A 16740-nucleotide genomic window follows, 5' to 3' on the forward strand; every position below is an offset into this window, starting at 1 on the left:
GGCAGGGCTTAACACCAGGTGGAGATCCTGTGTCTGAAGGTTGTATCAGAGCACTTGAAGGCCATCAGCGATGAATGAAGATGCTTTAGTGGAAAAAACTTGCCTTTACATAGAAACATTAAGGTGAGTGGCTCTGTATCTGGAAGTACCCTGAAAATTTCTCAGCAAAAGCAGTTGGCAAGAAAATGGATGTTTTTGCTAGCAGGTGCTATTCCATCAATGTCAGGGGGGTTGGTAAGAAGGGACTGGCTGAGTGGTGGTGGCTGATCTCTGCGTGGAGCAGAGGTGAGGGCAGGCTGGGGTCTTGTTCCTGCCCAGAGAATGGGGAAAGCACCAGCGACCTGCACCCTGCGAGTCAAATTTACGAGCCGAGGAGGCCACAGTCAAACCTCTTGTTTTGGGAGGATGATGCTGGCATTTTAATTTTTATGTAAAATGTAGCAATAAGGGGCAAGGTGAAGAGATTGCTGAGTATACAGTTAAATGTTTGAGTTTACTGAAAGGTGTAAAGGGCTCTGAGGAGTTTTATCAGGATTAGCAAGAGCGGTGCGTTCAAAGTAGATTGAGAGCTGCATAAGAAATTGCTGCTTGTTTAAAATGGAAGCCCTGTTACTGTAATTGTCGTGTGTGAGTTTAGAGGTAACCACGCGGTTTACCCGATCCTGGAATGTAAGCTGTACGCTGCATATCAAGGAAATACTTGGGTTTTTTTAAATTCATATATAAATAGTGTAGTAAAACCAGCACAGTGTGGTGTTCCTGGTGAATAATCTATGCAAACTTAAATTTGGTTACTTGCTCCACATCCAGTACGTGCTGGGATGCTGCAGCTTCCCAGCGCTGCATCCTCATGGCCTGGGAAGCAGCAGCGGAGGAGCTAAACCTGAGGGCTGCCCTTGTGATGCCTGCAGTGAGCAGGTCTTTGTTACTTGATAGGCATTTCATTATTGATTTCTTGATACAATATTAATGAAAGCAAAATCCCTCTGTAACCCAAAATACAATTTGGTGCCCCGTAATCGAAAGTATTGTAAATTGAATTGATACATTATTTAAGAGTTCTGAATTACATATTCTTTGTGGAGCATTGTTTATGTGTACCCTGTATGTGATCCTCGTTTTATGGGTTGAGAGCTGTCTTAGGGAATGATTCAGATATGGCTTGAACTGATTTGCGATGTGATGCAGCAGAATTCAAGCTGAATGAAAAGTGGCTCTAGCCACCAGGCTGCTCTGCACAGGCTTTCTGCATCCTTTTTAACTGTAATCTCTCTTTTTTTTTTTTTTTTTTTTTTTTTTTTCTCATTGCCTGTGCCCTCTGCACAAGGTTTCATCCAGGTGTAGTCTTTGTCCTGCCTGATAACAGTATGTATTGTATAATGCCAAATGCTATAAGGGTTAATATTTAAAAAAAAAAAAAAAAAAAGTGCCTGTATTTATTCCAAACTTTTTGCTGCAATGTAGATAGATATCTTTAAAAAATAGACGTACAACAGACCAGAAAACTTGTGTAAGCCAGAGCTGAAATGAGATACTGGTAAGACAGAGATTAGAAGGAGCTCAGCAGCAGCAATTTATTGAAGTATTTGTACAGGATTTATTTTTGAGTTATTCACAACATGGAACATATTTCTAAGGCATGTGCACAGTGTTGTGCTTTTTAATTCATTTGACTTACTGCAGGTATAATAATTCCATCAATGATATCCTTTTGCCTGCCAAAATCCTCTGTGTTGTCTGCAGAGGATGCCTCTGGGAAATGGAAGAATAGATGGGAGATTTTCTTGCTGATGGGAGAGGGTGATGCTGTTGGACTGTATTTTGATTGCAGTGTGCTCAGATTTTTCTTCCTAAGTAAGCCAGCCAGCCAATTATCTCTAGTGAAACAGCTCCCTGAACAAGTGTAGCGTTAAAGGCTGCTGTTTTCTTGTCCTCCTGGTCTTGGCAGTGAGCGTGGGGACAAGAGGCAGTCTGTCCTGGCACCCATGGCACAGACACGGGAGCCCTTGCCCTGTCCGGTGCCGTGGCTGTTGGGCACGGGGGGAGCTGCCTCTGCTCAGCCCCGTCCGCTGCTCACTGAGTACATCTCCCGTCGAAAAGTGATGCCCTAAAAATGCCCTTTTCCCTTTGACTCCTGGCTAGTGACTCACTGTTGGAGTGGCAAAGTAAAAAGCTGGTCGCAGAGATCTAGTGCTTGCCCACGCAGCAGTGATGTATCTGTGTTCAAAGGTGTTTCCTGGCTAAGGGAAGAAATAAAACTGGAAAGAAATTTGTTGGAGTGGTTTGGTGATTGCAATGACAGCTTACTGTCACTGGAAAATGTGGCACAACTCGGTCGTGGGTTTTTCTATCCCTTTTATCCCTGCTGTAAAAAAGGAAAAAGGGCTCAGTTCTGAAAACTCAGGTTATCAGAGATTTTCTCATGTAAAGTAGTAATTTTTGGTAAGAATGAGAGATCCGAGCAGGTAAAACCAAAAAAACAAAACTGTAAATCAGGTAGAGGTGAGATGAGATACAAACTAAAAAAATAAATAAATATGAGTGATGGAAGTGACAGGTTTTGGATTATTGCTGTTGAGGCAGCTATTTCATGCAGGAGAGCGAGGGTGCCCCAGCAGCTGGATGAAGCTGTACCAATCGCACTGCTGTTCACGGAAGATAACACACACAAACAAGGATGCAGCAGCATCAAAATCACCAGGAAGAATGCAGTCTTGAAAAGGCTTTGGGTCAATAATACTATGAATTTTTAAGAAAAAGCAAATAGCAGAAGATTTACAAGGGAAGCAAGTGAAAAGTGTATTACTCATGTCACTTAAAAAGATCAGGACGAAATAATTAGATAAGCTGGAGGATAAACTTTTCTGCCACAGCAAGGGAGTTAGATGGACTAAGAGGTCTCCCCCTGCTTCTAGGTTTTATTGCTCTGGAGGCACTAGAGGATAATTCAGAATGAAATATGCAACTCCACATTCATGACAAGATGTTACTCTTTTTAGACCAATCGGTTTCAGGTTTCCGGATGGTTGGGCGTTTCTTTAATTGTTGTGGTTCTTGCATTTTCTTCCTCTTCAGTAAAATCAGTATCTCTTTCATCTGAAATAGCTTTTAAAGAAAGCTTAGCTAAAATGGAGCACTGCCATAGTTCATGACTATGTCCCTTGCAAGGGACTGATGGAAGACTAGGAGAGTAATTTTGATTATCGGCCAGCATAACCAGACTGAGCTGAGTTGTGGGAGCACGATGCTTTTAAATATTACTTTCCTGTGGACGTGGTGTAATGTGATTTCTAATGAGGACAGAATAGTTTGGTTGACTGTATAGAGCTAGTACTTCCCTGGCCTGTAGTCTTGCAACCTAGAGGTCATGATGCCCCATGGTCTGCTCATGTCCTGTCTCTGTATTCCTAAGGGTGGGACCGTACTCCATGAGCTTCATGCTAGGTCTTCTTTTATCTTGGCATTTACTCCCATAATTTGTTACCTCCCTTGGTTCTTTGAATGCAAATTTTTATCAGAAACAAAAGATAACTCTTTGGCGAATGAGAGAAAGCCCATGTAATCACGACTTGAAGTCAACAACGAGAATTTGTGGTTAAAGACCCTCTTCTTTTCAGTGTGTTTGACAAAGGCTCTGTAAATGTTTCCTTACCTAGAGCTGTAGTTCTTTAGCTTCAGAGCATTTTTCACTACTACATGGTACGCATTTTAATTTGTTTCTTAGAGGGGCAATTCACTTTTCAACCAACCTTTCTGTCTTTTATTTTTGGTATAATGTGGCAATTTGTAAGCATATCTGTGTGTGAAATCTGCAGAGAATTTACCATAACTTATTAGAATACTTTCTTGTCTCATTTGCCTGAGTAGTGCTAGGTTTCCCTCATTCCTAGTGTGCTTCAGTTGCAATTTTTAGACTTCCAATACTGTAAGACTCTGGTTAGAATAGTGTGAACCTTTCAAAGCATACTTAAAATTATGTTTTTCCTAACAGATCTTATTGCTGAACATGCTGATTTCTGTACCTGTAGCTGTTTCTCAACTGAATTCCATACTAACAGTGCAAATTAAAAAATAAACAAGCAAACAAAAACCAATCTTGTCCGAGACAAATATATCTATTAATGCTTCCTTCACCTTGCATAGTATTTCATTTAGTAAATTCCATTTTTGTGGTCTTTTGCCCTTTAATCTTGTCATCTTTGCTGTTCGTCCTTTGATGATTATTTTTCATTGCATTCCTAGCCTTAGTTTCTGCTGTAATATGCTGTATATTGCTTGAGCTACAGTGTCGTGCTTTTTCATGAGTAGCAGGCTGTTGATTTGAACAAGCAAGGAATAATGTTTGTATCCCGTGTTCTACAGGTTTAGATGTCTTGGGTGCTTTCTGAGTTTTTTTTTGTTTAGATTTGGGTTTCAGGAATGCATTTAATCATACTGCACAATGTGACTTAAATTAATATTAATGAGTAATTAAATATTTTATCTGCTGCCTGTGTTTCTACTAATCTTGTACAATTGGGCAAAGTTTGCAAATTGCTTCTGAGAGCAAGACTGGTGAAATAGCTTTCATATTGCAGAAGAAAAGCCTTTGTATAACCAAGTTAAAATGATATATACTTTTCCTGTTAAATATAGGGATGAGTTTAAATGGGTTCACATTATCATTTTGTTTGCAGTTGTCAAAAGCTCATTAATTTTAAGTCAAACTACCTAGCTTGCTGCTTCAAATTGCTTTTAAATTACACATATGCTGATCAATCTTGAAAAGCCAAATTAAAAACTCAGCTGAGGGCACATTTCAAGGCCACAGATACAACAATTAATTCTAATCTGTTTTTCACAGGCTAACCTCCCACCTCCAGCACCTCTCTGGTTCCTGGCAGAACTGGGGGGGAGAGAAAGTTTTAGTGACTTAAAAATTTCTAGGAAGGTGAGGAGGAAGGGAAAAGGTAGAAACAGGGAACTATATTTAAATAATGACCTATTTGCATTACTTAGTTTAAACTATTAGAAACAAACTTAGGAAGATGTGGTGTTGAGATAATTGGCACTATCATTATGTGTGATTTTTCAAGGAGACTTGCACATATTCCACTCTTAAGTCACTCTCTGTTTTACCTGAGCACAACATGGCTTGACCTGGGATATAGAATGATGTGCAGGAGAGCTCTTGGCAGTCAGGTTCTTCACTTTTTCTTTTCTTAGTATCTTTGGCTACCGAACTGCAGAAGTTATTTAGAAGTTACTTATTCCATTTATTATGTGTATATGTAACTTGATTGAGTTCTAATTTGTACTAAAAAAGATTGAGAATTGCTGTACTACATCAAACCCTTGAAATATGGCCTCATTTACCAGGATCTTCAGAGGAAGAAACTTGAATAATTTCCTTGAAAAATCACTGAACCCTCAAAACTTCCTCTGTAAACAGTGTTTTACATTTCTAAAGGCCCTTAGTTAGCAGTTTATTCTTTAAAATGAAAGCTTAATGCCTTCCAAAAGAGATCACATATTTTGTCTAGTGTAGCTCTGTGTGCAGTTAACATCGTCAGCCTCAGTTCTGCCAGTCTGCCGCTGTCCCTGCAGTAGGTCTGCATATTGCTTTCTCCTCCGGTAACGTTGTATTTAAATATAATAAATATTAGCAGGTTAATTGTGCACAATATCTTCTAGATTGTTGGGGGGTTTTTTTTGGTACAGTCATTCCTCATCTACCAGGCTCTTTCACATCAGTTTTAGCAGCCGTAATGTCTATATTCCTGATGTTGTTTTTGCTTTAAAAAACAAAGGCAAGAAAAGATCCTGCAGTGAATGAGCCTCCATGGCATCTTCTGTGTTTTAGAAGGAGAGAAAACTGGTGTGAAAGTACTGCTGGCAAAGTTGGAAACAGCTTGCACCGTATATTCCCTGGTAATATACTGACTTCTTTGGGGCATTGAGCTTTCTAAGTGATATTTGAGTGCGACTGATATTTTCATAGCTGTCAGCCTCTGTGGGAAATGGAGGTACCTTCTGTTCCTCTTTGGGGATTGTATAAAAGAGAACTGAAATGCCAGGGACTGTTAGAAGGAAGAGAGCACAGAACCTGGGAATCGGTGCTGGTTTATCTCCAGCCTGCCCGTCATCCGTACAGTGCTAATGTGTTAAGTAATTAATACTTATGCAGGATGCTTTGGTGCTGAAGACGTTCTTTAAGGACAGTTTTGCTCTATGTACTTCTATTGAAATTGGACTTAAAGGTGGCTGGTTGTGAAATGCTGAAAGGAGAAAAAAAGATTATATTAGAAAATTCCCTCTGGGGGAGGGCTGTGATTTTTATTTTTTTAAAGGAAAAATTATCCTGCTTGCAAAATGAGATGAAAGGTTTTCCAGCAATAGATTAGCAAATGAAAAATCTTTTGGTTTTGGTGTTTATTTACCTTAGCTCTTGTGGCAAGGTAGGACCCTCAGGCGACTCTGTATTTTTGGAGACAAAGCTCATCTTGGGCTTCTTGGAAGGTAGTAAGAATAAGGTATAAATAAGATAAATAAGAATCCACTGTTCCCATCCAGCCTGGCTCTGGTCTGCTGAGATCTGTCCCCTCCGAAGAGAAACTGTTCAGTCCATTAAAAACGATACAGTGTGATCTGGGGACAGACCATCCCTGGGCTTTTGTCCCCAGTGTACCTCATTCCGAAAGCCAGGCTGTGGCTGCCTGCCCCACGGGACGCTGCCATCGCTGGGAGCTGTAATCGGAACCAGCTCCGGAGCGTGGGAAAGGAAGGAACTATCCTCCCGGACGGCGGTTTGCAGAAATATGCCCAGCTGTCAAGGGGCCGGGGTGGGGGGAAAGCAATGTTTTGTCAATTTTTCAGATAGAAATGCATTCACAGCTGTGTACCAGTTCTCAGAGGTGTGTTATACGCCTTTTTTTGCCTTTGAATTTATATATATTTCAAACTCTTAAATTTAATGTCTTCTACTAAACCTCCTTCAAAACCTCCAGGCTCTCCTGTTCTCTTACAGCTGAACGTAAACTGTGCTGTTGTCCTGTGCTCTTATACAGCCCCATATCTATCCAACAGTGCTTTGGGCAGCTTTTAACATCTTAAATGATGATGTTATGCAAAGACATGTTGAAAAGTTGGTGGATTTCTGCTTATTCATTTAACATATTGCTCAATGCGCAGTAATGTTTTTCATGGTGTTGGTGTGCAGCAGTCCTGCTGCTCTCAATCCTTGTTGCATCCAAGGAATGAATATCCTCATCGCTGATTGAATCCACCAGGTTTGATTTTTATTAAGCTGCTCGCAAAATAAGTGTCTGAAGCTGTCAGTGACTCAGATGCATGACAGTTACTTCCCCAAAATATGTGCACTCTGCCTGGAGTGAATAGCTGCGTTATCGTCCTCATCCTTGCACTTTCGCCTGCAGTGTTAAACGCTGTAATAACTGTTGCATGACTGATAATGGAAACATCGTCTTTGTAGCAAACACAAAGTAAGGGCCTGTCATGGTTCAAGTGGTTTTCAAATGTCTGGGCTGCATTACAGAAAATAGCGTATCCTCATTTACTGTTCTCTATAGGTGTGTTTTGTTATGGCCAAAAAATAGAGGCTGGTAATTCAAGGTCAAAGGAACAGCAGACTTGCACAATGTGCTAATACAACAGATGTGTTAGTAAAACTTGTGGTAGGATCAGATCATCTACCTGGACTTGTGCAAAGCATCTGACACTTGTACTGCACAACATCCCATGTCCTGGAGAGACGTGGATTTGATGGATGGACCACTTGGTGGATAAGGAATTGGCTGGATGGTCAGGCTTACAGAGTTGCAGTAAACAGCTCAATGTCCCAGGGGAGAACAGTGATGGGTGGCATTCCTCAGGGGCTGGTATTGGGTCCAGCGCTGTTTAGCATCTTTGTTGGCGACATGGAGAGCGGGATTGCGCGCACCCTCAGCAAGTTTGCTGATGACACCAAGCTGTGTGGTGTAGTCAGCTCGCTGGAGGGGAGGGATGCCGTCCAGAGGGACCTGGACAGCCTTGAGAGGTGGGCTCGTGCCAACCTCATGAAGTGCAACAAGGCCAAGCGCAAGGTCCTGCACGTGGGTTGGGGCAATCCCAAGCACAAATACAGGCTGGGTGGAGAATGGGTCGAGAGCAGCCCTGCAGAGAAGGACTTGGGGTTATTAGTGGATGAAAAACTGCATACGACCTGGCAATGTGCGCCCGCAGCCCAGAAAGCCAGCCGTATCCTGGGCTGCATCGAAAGCAGCGTGACCAGCAGGTCGAGGGAGGGGATTCTGCCCCTCTGCTCCGCTCTGGTGAGACCCCACCTGCGGTACTGCCTTCAGCTCTGGGGCCCCCAACATTAGAAGGACCTGGACCTGGTGGAGCGAGTCCAGAGGAGGGCCACGAAGATGATCAGAGGGCTGAAGCACCTCTCCTATGGAGACAGGCTGAGAGAGTTGGGGTTGTTCAGCCTGGAGAAGAGAAGGCTCCGGGGAGACCTTAGAGCAGCCTGCCAGTGCCTACGGGGGGGCTACAAGAGAGATGGGGAGGGACTTTTTACAAGGGCCTGTAGGGATAGGACAAGGGGTAATGGCTTTACACTGAAAGAGGGCAGATTTAGGTTAGATGTAAGGAAGAAATTCTTCCCTGTGAGGGTGGTGAGGCACTGGGACGGGTTGCCCAGAGAAGCTGTGGCTTCCCCGTCCCTGGCAGTGTTCAAGGACAGGCTGGATGGGGCTTGGAGCAACCTGGTCTGGTGGAAGGTGTCCCTGCCCATGGCAGGGGACTTGTTGGAACTAGATGACCTTTAAGGTTGCTTCCAACCCAAACCATTCTATGATTCTATGATTACTTTGAAGGAATTCCTTTTATAAAAGTACATATATGGAAAATGTTTGTATTCTATTTTACTTCTAAGAATACTTTTAAGAACACCCAAACCCTAAAAGGCTTGTCCTGCAAAGAATGGTATGCCTCTTTGATGGTACTTTAATACTTAGGTTCATATGCTCCGTTATTAAGTAGATGGACAAGTTAAAATTCAGTGGAGAATAGGTGCTGTATAGTTCATCGCACATGGAGCATCAGAGTTAAAACTGGAGCTGGGATATTCTGTCTTCCTCCCAGTAGTCAGGTTATTCTCATAACAAGGAGAAGGAGGTATGCTCTGCAGCCTCTCAGAGAAATAGTTCTTTTACACGGTGTGTGGGTGTGAACTTGTATGATTTTTCTGTGTTTGGGACCAGGTCCAGCTGTTGCTGGGATGGAAGGAGGCTGTGCCCCTGCCTTCTGGCAGAATCAGGCCCTCCAACTGCCTCTCAGTGGTCATTTGGTGTTTGTGCGTGCAGAACGCTGAATTTATGTGTACGAGAAATGCGTATTCACACGGGTTATATTTTAACATTACTGTTTTTGCCATAATCAGAATGGAAACTTGATGATTGGGTAAATTTTCAGACTGTTGTATCTGTATATGGGGCATGCTGCTGTTATTAATACACTTGACAACCTCAAATGTCCTGTGTAACACTGTGGTTTTTTCCAGAATTAATTTAATGTATTCATGTGTTTTCAAAGGCAAATTATTTGTGAATGTCACATAACTAGTCTCTAGGAACCTAGATACATTGCTGTTTTAATATTACTGGAAATTTGAAAACTTGTATTGCCCAGTTTATAAACTTGGATATGTGCACTCCCTGTACCCCTAAACTAGGAGGCTGTTTAACTTAAGCTCTGTCTTTAGTCGCTAGAGAGAATCTTCTGCAGGGATAATTCTGTGGGCTTCTGCCCTGTACTGAGGGCACTTCTTGTCTCAAGACACTTGTCCTACCTTGTCCCTCTCTAATGAGGGAAGGGAGCATGGGGAGATCAAATGGTTGAGTTCCAGTGTTGGGTAATGCACATTTTGTATATCTATTTGTGTCTGTACGTATATAGAGAGTGCTTCTTACAGCTGAGAGAAACTTAGCAAAGCTAATGGAACAAGACAAATAGACTAAAGTATTTTTAATGTATTATTTCTTGTACACGAAGAAAAATGGCAACCTGATAAAATATTGGTAGACAAAGTTCATGGACAGTTTGAATGGGAATAAAATGAGGTGTGATTTTAAGACTTGAAGTGAAACTTCAGCCTGTTGATGCTTAGTTTCCAGGGGTGGAGGTGGCTTGTGTCAGGAAACAGAGCTGTTCGGGGAAAGGCAAAACGAAGAGAACAGATAACTGTGAGTTCAAGAGAGGGCTGTGGTGATGCCTGGGTCGAGCAGCAGATGGATGAGGTTACAAAAAATGCACAGGAAAGGCAGGGTTTGAAAGGTGGGAGTGAGCTTGTGAGTTCCTGGCTCTGCTGGTCATCACCTTCTCAGTATAACCAGGTGTAGGGCAGAAGTTGCAGCTGGTAGGGGTGATGGCTTTCCTGTTCCTGCTTTGAGTAAAAGAACCTGAATCCAAAGAACACCTTGCAAATGTATCCTTACATGCATTAAAAGCTTTGTCATAAAAATGTTTTTTTATAGCAAGATCTGCCCTCATTTTTTTAATGAATTGAATCTGGCTGTGCTGTAGCTTTCACTTAGGTAAGCACATTTCCTAACTGCCTGTCGTTTTGAGACACTCCGTGGCTTTGATGGTAGTTACTGAAAGTTGCTTCAAAATGCAAGAATGAAATGAAAAAGTTGAATGTTTTTGAAGAAAATACTGTATTTCTTTTGAGTATTTTTCACCAGAGGTGGTACAAGCACATCTGTTGATGTCTAGTAGCCTGCTGTTCAACCCTGACTTGAGGAACCACAAATAACCATTGTGTTGGACAACATGACTGGCTCTGGAGCTCGCTCGTCATACAGCACTGAACAGTGCAGCTATTCACGGTGTCTGATTCAAGGGGCTGACAGCAATCTTTATCTCTGCATAGAAACTACAGTTTTCCTCTGGGACTGAAGCAACAAAGCTCGAGGGGAAAAATGACCGTGTTCAGCACCAGTTTGTCTCATGCTGTCAACGGCAAGGCAGGAGCGTAGGGAAGTCCCCTCTTCCCTCAGCCAAAGGCAGGTGGTATCAACTTTTTAGTATCTGGGGCTTATGGCTGTGTTTTATGTATGTTCATCTTTCTCACAAGTGAGTTGTTTTGGTTTTTTTTTAAAAAATCTCATTAGGTCAGAAGGGCATAATGCTTTTCTTAAAGATTTCTTGTAGTATTGGTCTTATATATAATCAATACAGTATTTTTTAAAAAAATATATTGATGAATTGTATTATGGAATGTAAATGCAGTTTCAAAATATTGTTGTGGTCTCAGGTAGAAGGAAAGAGGAACTTTCTGGGCTAGTTTCAGCATCTAAGATCAATAGTTAGAGTGATACAGCATATGAATATCAGAAGAAATACTGCTTTTGCTGAGAATTGTCAGAATTTGCCACTTAAGGGTTTGCAGCAGTTGAGCGGTAGCTAATAAATTTTCAAAAGTATTAAAGAGATTCTGTTGATATTTTTTTCAGGGCCAAAAAGAAACAAAACTCAGAAACGCAGAGGCATTTGTGTAATTTCTAACTCTATGTTTAAGAACTCCCATGGGAACCTCTTAAAACCAACAGGTGTTTTCTAGCTTTTTAGGTCTTTATTATTTTCTAGCTTTTTGGGTCTCCCTGGAAACATATAAACAATTGCATCACATGCCTGCTCTTCGATCAGAGTCTTTAAATACGGAAACTCTTGTTTAATTGCAACACATGCTCTTTGGTAATATGAATTGTGACATAGTGTATCCTTAAAATAGCTTCATACCTCAGTCATGGTAAATGTATAATCAAATCAAGCCATACTGAGATAGTAAGTAGTGGCAATTAGTAATTGTTGTAGTAAAATTAATTTCAGGATTGTCGGGACAGCAGTGTTGGTGTGTTTCTTTTGGGTTTGGTTTTTTTCAGTCTGTTTTAATTACGACCAAAGTTAAATAATTGAGCAAGGATGATGTTTATGGCAGCAATTCCCTAGTGTTGCTGGGCCCCAAAATAGACTTCTCTGTACCGAATCCTCATAGCCCATGTTGCTTCTGGATTGTTTGGCAGCTGTTCATTTTATTTTATTTTTGCCCAAGGCATGCAAGCAGGTATTGAATACGTTTACGCTGTTGTCTCTTTCTGTAGGAAGAATGGGCAAACAAGGCATTGCCTGTTTATAAAGTTTCTGGAATGCTAGAATCATTTGTTTCCAAGCAAACAAAGTCAGGACAATGGGGAAAGGATATTGTTATTGGGCCTCTGGGACTCTACTACTGCGTTTTATTTTGAAATAGCCTTTAATATTTCTGACCTGATTTCCTGAGCAATATAAGAAAATTCCGAGTGGACAGCTAGCTTTCCTTGTTTTGGAAATGCCTCTGCTCCCCCCCGGCCCTTTTTTTTTTTTTTTTTTTTTTTTTTTTTTTTTTTTTTTTGACTTAAGATGCAGGTTATTTTCTTAATGCCGAAGAGCTTATCTGCTGGTGGTGCACTACTGTATCTGAAAAGTTCAGCAAAAATTAATTCTCAACACAAATCAAACCAGCTAATGTAGTGTCAATGTCCTGCCAGAAGGTAAAGGAGAAAGTAAAAAAGGGAAATAAATTATGCAAGTAAATAGCATTGCAAGAGGGAGCATTGAGTATAAGGTTAGATGATAGATGTTGTTTGAGACTGTCTTGAGTGTCCATCCATGAGCTTTTGGCCAGGTAGGATCAAGTCTTTAAAAAACATTTCAGATCTTCCACTTGCATCCCAATGAACGAGGAACCTTTATAGTGTTGGATCCTCGAGGGACTCAAATTATGTCATGGTCTTGTGGTCCAGATACCCGAATCCAAACCATTTTTCCTTCCACCCTTGAATAATATTAGCAGGCATTATTCCATAGATGTCTGTTAAAACTTTATTGTAAAATGTTGTTTCATGTTAACTGAATGCCCTGGGGCGGGCAGGCATCCCTCACCCCAGCCTGACGGAAAGCACTTGAATGGCACTTCAACACAACAGTCCAGTTTGGTGCTGTCCAGGTTTAATTTAGCAGGTTTGGGGCATTTTCTGGGGTTATTCTTACAAGAGAAGGAACAACTTTCTTGCTGGGAGTGCTGAGCAGTTGTTATTGTGCATGGGTGGGCTGTGTCTGGGCAGTGTATACACTTCATTTTGGTTCACCTCCCGGGGGATACCCTCTCTCCACTTGTGTCTTCAATAACGTGTTTACTGTTACCATTTAAAAAAAAAATTCTGCTGGTTTTCATTTTCCTTTTACAATGTTTCTGCATAACAAATGGAACAAATTTATTGCATATTCTTGCTGAGTTAACCTCAGTTGCTGGTGGCTCACAAAGACCAGCCAGGATCCAGCTTAGTCTGTGCAGACTCTATTTCAGCAATACTTCTGCTACCCTTGAAATAAAACGTCTGCTGATATTGTGAAATAACGCATGGTATTGTGAACATACCGAGTATATTATTGCATGATATTAAGACACTAACAGGGACAGATACCTTGGCTAATGTTGTGGCATTCTGTGCTGTTTCCTTTTGAGACTTTGGCTATGTAATTTTGAGAGCGTCTCTGATGCTGACCTGGTGGGGATGGTTTGTCCAGGACCTTTCTTAAGTTTTTGACTGAGGCATAAAGTGATCACTCCTGGTAACACAGGGATATTTCTGTTGTTCATGTCTGCTCAAGGGATGAGGATAACTGTCAGGCAGGAAATGACCATTAAAAGAAGAGGCAAGAGTTGCTGTCAAAATTCTTTCATAATCGTGTACAGCATTTGCCACACAGCTGAAAAAAATCTCATTTGGCAAAAGTAGGTTTTGGAGAAGAGGAGCTACAGAAAGGTGCTACACCTTACGGTGACTGCAGGAGGAAGGAAGAGAGAAAAATCCTTCCTTAAACACACAGATGTGTTTGCTGCCATCAGTAAAAGTGACTCAGATGTTCTGCATGTTGTCTAAAAAAGATTAAAAAACCCCCTTGTAGTAATTAGAGGCGCTTATGAAGACCTGGTAATAGTCCTCATCTTCCAGAATTTGTGCCATCGTTTCATTTCTGAAGTCTCTGGGCTGGGACATGATTCTTCTCTTTGTCTTGTGTCTTCTCTTTCCCCCCCCGGCTGTGGTTTAGCTCGTGAGAAGCTGCTAAACTGGTCACAGCTCTGAGGTCTCGGCTTCCTGAGGGCACTGAATTTTGGGTTGAAGGATGAGAACAGTCAGAGGTATTTAAAAGCACAGCCCTGCGGTTTCTGTCCCCCTGAAGCAGATCTCCCTGGAAGCTGTGGCTGCACCAGGGGCACTTTACGCGCCACAGGGAGATGTCAGACGGAATATGCATGACCCAAGAGACCGCGCGTTGATTTTCTGCCACATCCCCGCAGTGTGGACGGTTGTTCTTGGTGTGGCTTGTCAGTCTCTTGAGTGATTCACATCGTTGCTGGTTTGTGGACCCGCCTGCTGGGTCCCATCACTGTCTCTGCCCCTCCTGTAGCTTCAACCTCGGAGCAATTGGGAGAGAAGAGCACACAAGCAGAAAAGGTTTTTCTGAGCGGATTGATTTCTAGCTCCGTGGTGTTTGTAGTTGAGTTCAGCTGTGTAGGCCTATCTGACCACCGGTATTGGAGGGGGAAAAGTTCCTCTGACAGACAGGCTCGGTTATTTGAGCCTTTTGAAGGCAACCAAGTCAGAGAGGGTGTTTTCTTTGTGGAAAAATAGTCTGTGCCAAAAGCTGGGCATAACTCTCCACTATTTAAGGAATGGAAGGGACTGGGGCAGCAAAAGAGCCCATGGAGAGTTAAGTCTAGCTCTTGACTTTAGAAACATGTCATATGTGGACTTCACTCCAAAAAAACCATGTGCAATATATGCATTGGAAGTTATGGGACTCTAGAGGTGGCAGGAGTTGCAGTACTGGTCACCGTCCTCAGCCTTGAGCAACTCCTGGAGATCTCAGAAAATAAGCTGGTGTTCATTTTGTATTTCAGCTTGGTGTTGTAGAAGTCCTTCCTCATCATATCTTTGCAAAATAGTGAGAGTGCATATGAAATCTCTTATTTTTGAAAGGAGATCTATCTGTTTTCATTTCACCCTCCCACCGGTAGTTTTTGTTTTGCATCTGGATTTCTGGTCTTCAAGTGTGAACATCTGACACGGTCCTGGAGCCAGTAGTAATAATGACTTAAGGAAGAATTAAGTTCACCATTTCTTTTTAGGTAATTGTATGGAAGAAGAGCTGAAATAAGCAAAAAACTGACACAAGTTTGAGTTTTTGTCTCACACATTAGGCAAATAGTGGTTCTGAGTTTCTACAGGAAGGTTTTAGGATAGCAGTGTCCAAGCAAAAAGGTCAAGTCCCTGTAGGACATACTCGGTATATTCAAATGAAGGAAACTTTGTATAAATGCAAACCTGAAATGCTCCCCAAGAGCAATAGCTTTTATTTATCCCCTCAGTGTTTCAGAAAACAAACTTGGAACCAATTTCTGCTCTTTAAAGCATCACTGCGAGTCTCTGGAGGATGCTGTCTTCCTTCCTGCGCATTTACAGGTCTCCAAGGAAGAGTCCTCTCCAGTCGGCTCTATATGAGAAGTTGGAAGCTTCTTCTGCACTAAGGCAGAGAAACAGTTTATTTGCATCACAGCTGTTCTTAAACAGGAAGGAAGAAAAGGCTATAGGTTAACTTGGCATCAAAGCACATTTATAATGAAAATTGGCAGTCGTAAAGGGGGGAAAGTCACATCTCCTGTACTGCAATGTTAGACAACAGAACAGTTACTTGAATCTTATTGATTGTGGAACGGTTAGGGCTAAAGCAAGGCTGTGCTAGAATGGAGATGAAGGTGATACTTTAATGTTGCCTGCTGTTGAGGTATGTGATTGTGAGAATCCCATTGTGAAAAAACTTAATGCTTCAGAAACTGGAGATTGTATGTACTTATCTGGAAGTTACCTTTCTCTCAAACTGATAAAATTCTGAGAAGAATAAAAATAGAAATTGCTATCCACTGACTTGTATCATCTCATTTGGAACAGGTTTTTTAGGCGCTCTAGCTGATGGAAAAGTACACTCTTTAAATAATATTTAATGCAATCTGTCATCTTCGTGAAGTAGAGTTGCATTATACGGGGTGTAGAAGAGGGAATTGAAGAAAATAACTTGTTAACTCTTACCAGTGATCTGACAGTGGCGATCCTGCTCCTGGGCTGCAGATGAGTGTTCACAGCAGCAGACCTGACCTGGCAGCGCTGGTCTCCAGGATGGGACAGGGGTTAATGCTTCTGTTTGCATTACGGTGGAAAAAACCAATTCTGAAGTCTGTGCAAATGGCTCACAATTTACTTGAGCACTAGGTGGAGATGACTGCAGGACCTGCAAGCAGAGCCTGCGTTTCCCTGGCTCTGCAGAGGAGCTGCTTCACTCATCGCAGTCGGTCTTTCTGGTCTGTTTATCTTCCTTTTTGCCCACAGGGAGCCATTATGTGAAGGAAATTTTTGGACAGGAAAAGTTATAAACTAAACAGAGAAGACAGACAAAGGCTGAAATAAATGAACTAACAGTGTGCTTGTTTTGTCGGTTTGAATGAAGGCTGTTGTGGTTATATGCATGTCTTCTTCCAGCAAAAAATTGTTAATAGGTTTCTGCCTGTCCTCAGTTACTTATTCATGCCCCTGAGCTGCCACTCACTGAAGATGTATAATGTTGTTATTTGTGGGCTGTAAATCAGAACAGGAAAATGTT

At 41.8% G+C, this 16740-nt stretch overlaps 1 protein-coding gene across 4 annotated transcripts in view; it reads left to right on the top strand.

Moving 5' to 3' along the window:
• PTPRE (protein tyrosine phosphatase receptor type E) overlaps positions 1–16740 on the top strand; it is a 119354-nt gene that overhangs the window by 4133 nt on the left and 98481 nt on the right. The window contains exon 1 of one of the 4 annotated variants that reach the window (XM_049809517.1): positions 10962–11049. The exons of the other annotated variants lie outside the window; for them this stretch is intronic. The gene's annotated coding sequence lies outside the window, so the exon portion shown is untranslated. Of the gene's footprint in view, positions 1–10961; positions 11050–16740 lie in introns of those variants that run through there. 4 annotated transcript variants of the gene reach the window in all.

The sequence above is a fragment of the Accipiter gentilis genome, chromosome 9 (genome assembly GCF_929443795.1).
Source record: "Accipiter gentilis chromosome 9, bAccGen1.1, whole genome shotgun sequence".
Taxonomy (NCBI): domain Eukaryota; kingdom Metazoa; phylum Chordata; class Aves; order Accipitriformes; family Accipitridae; genus Astur; species Astur gentilis.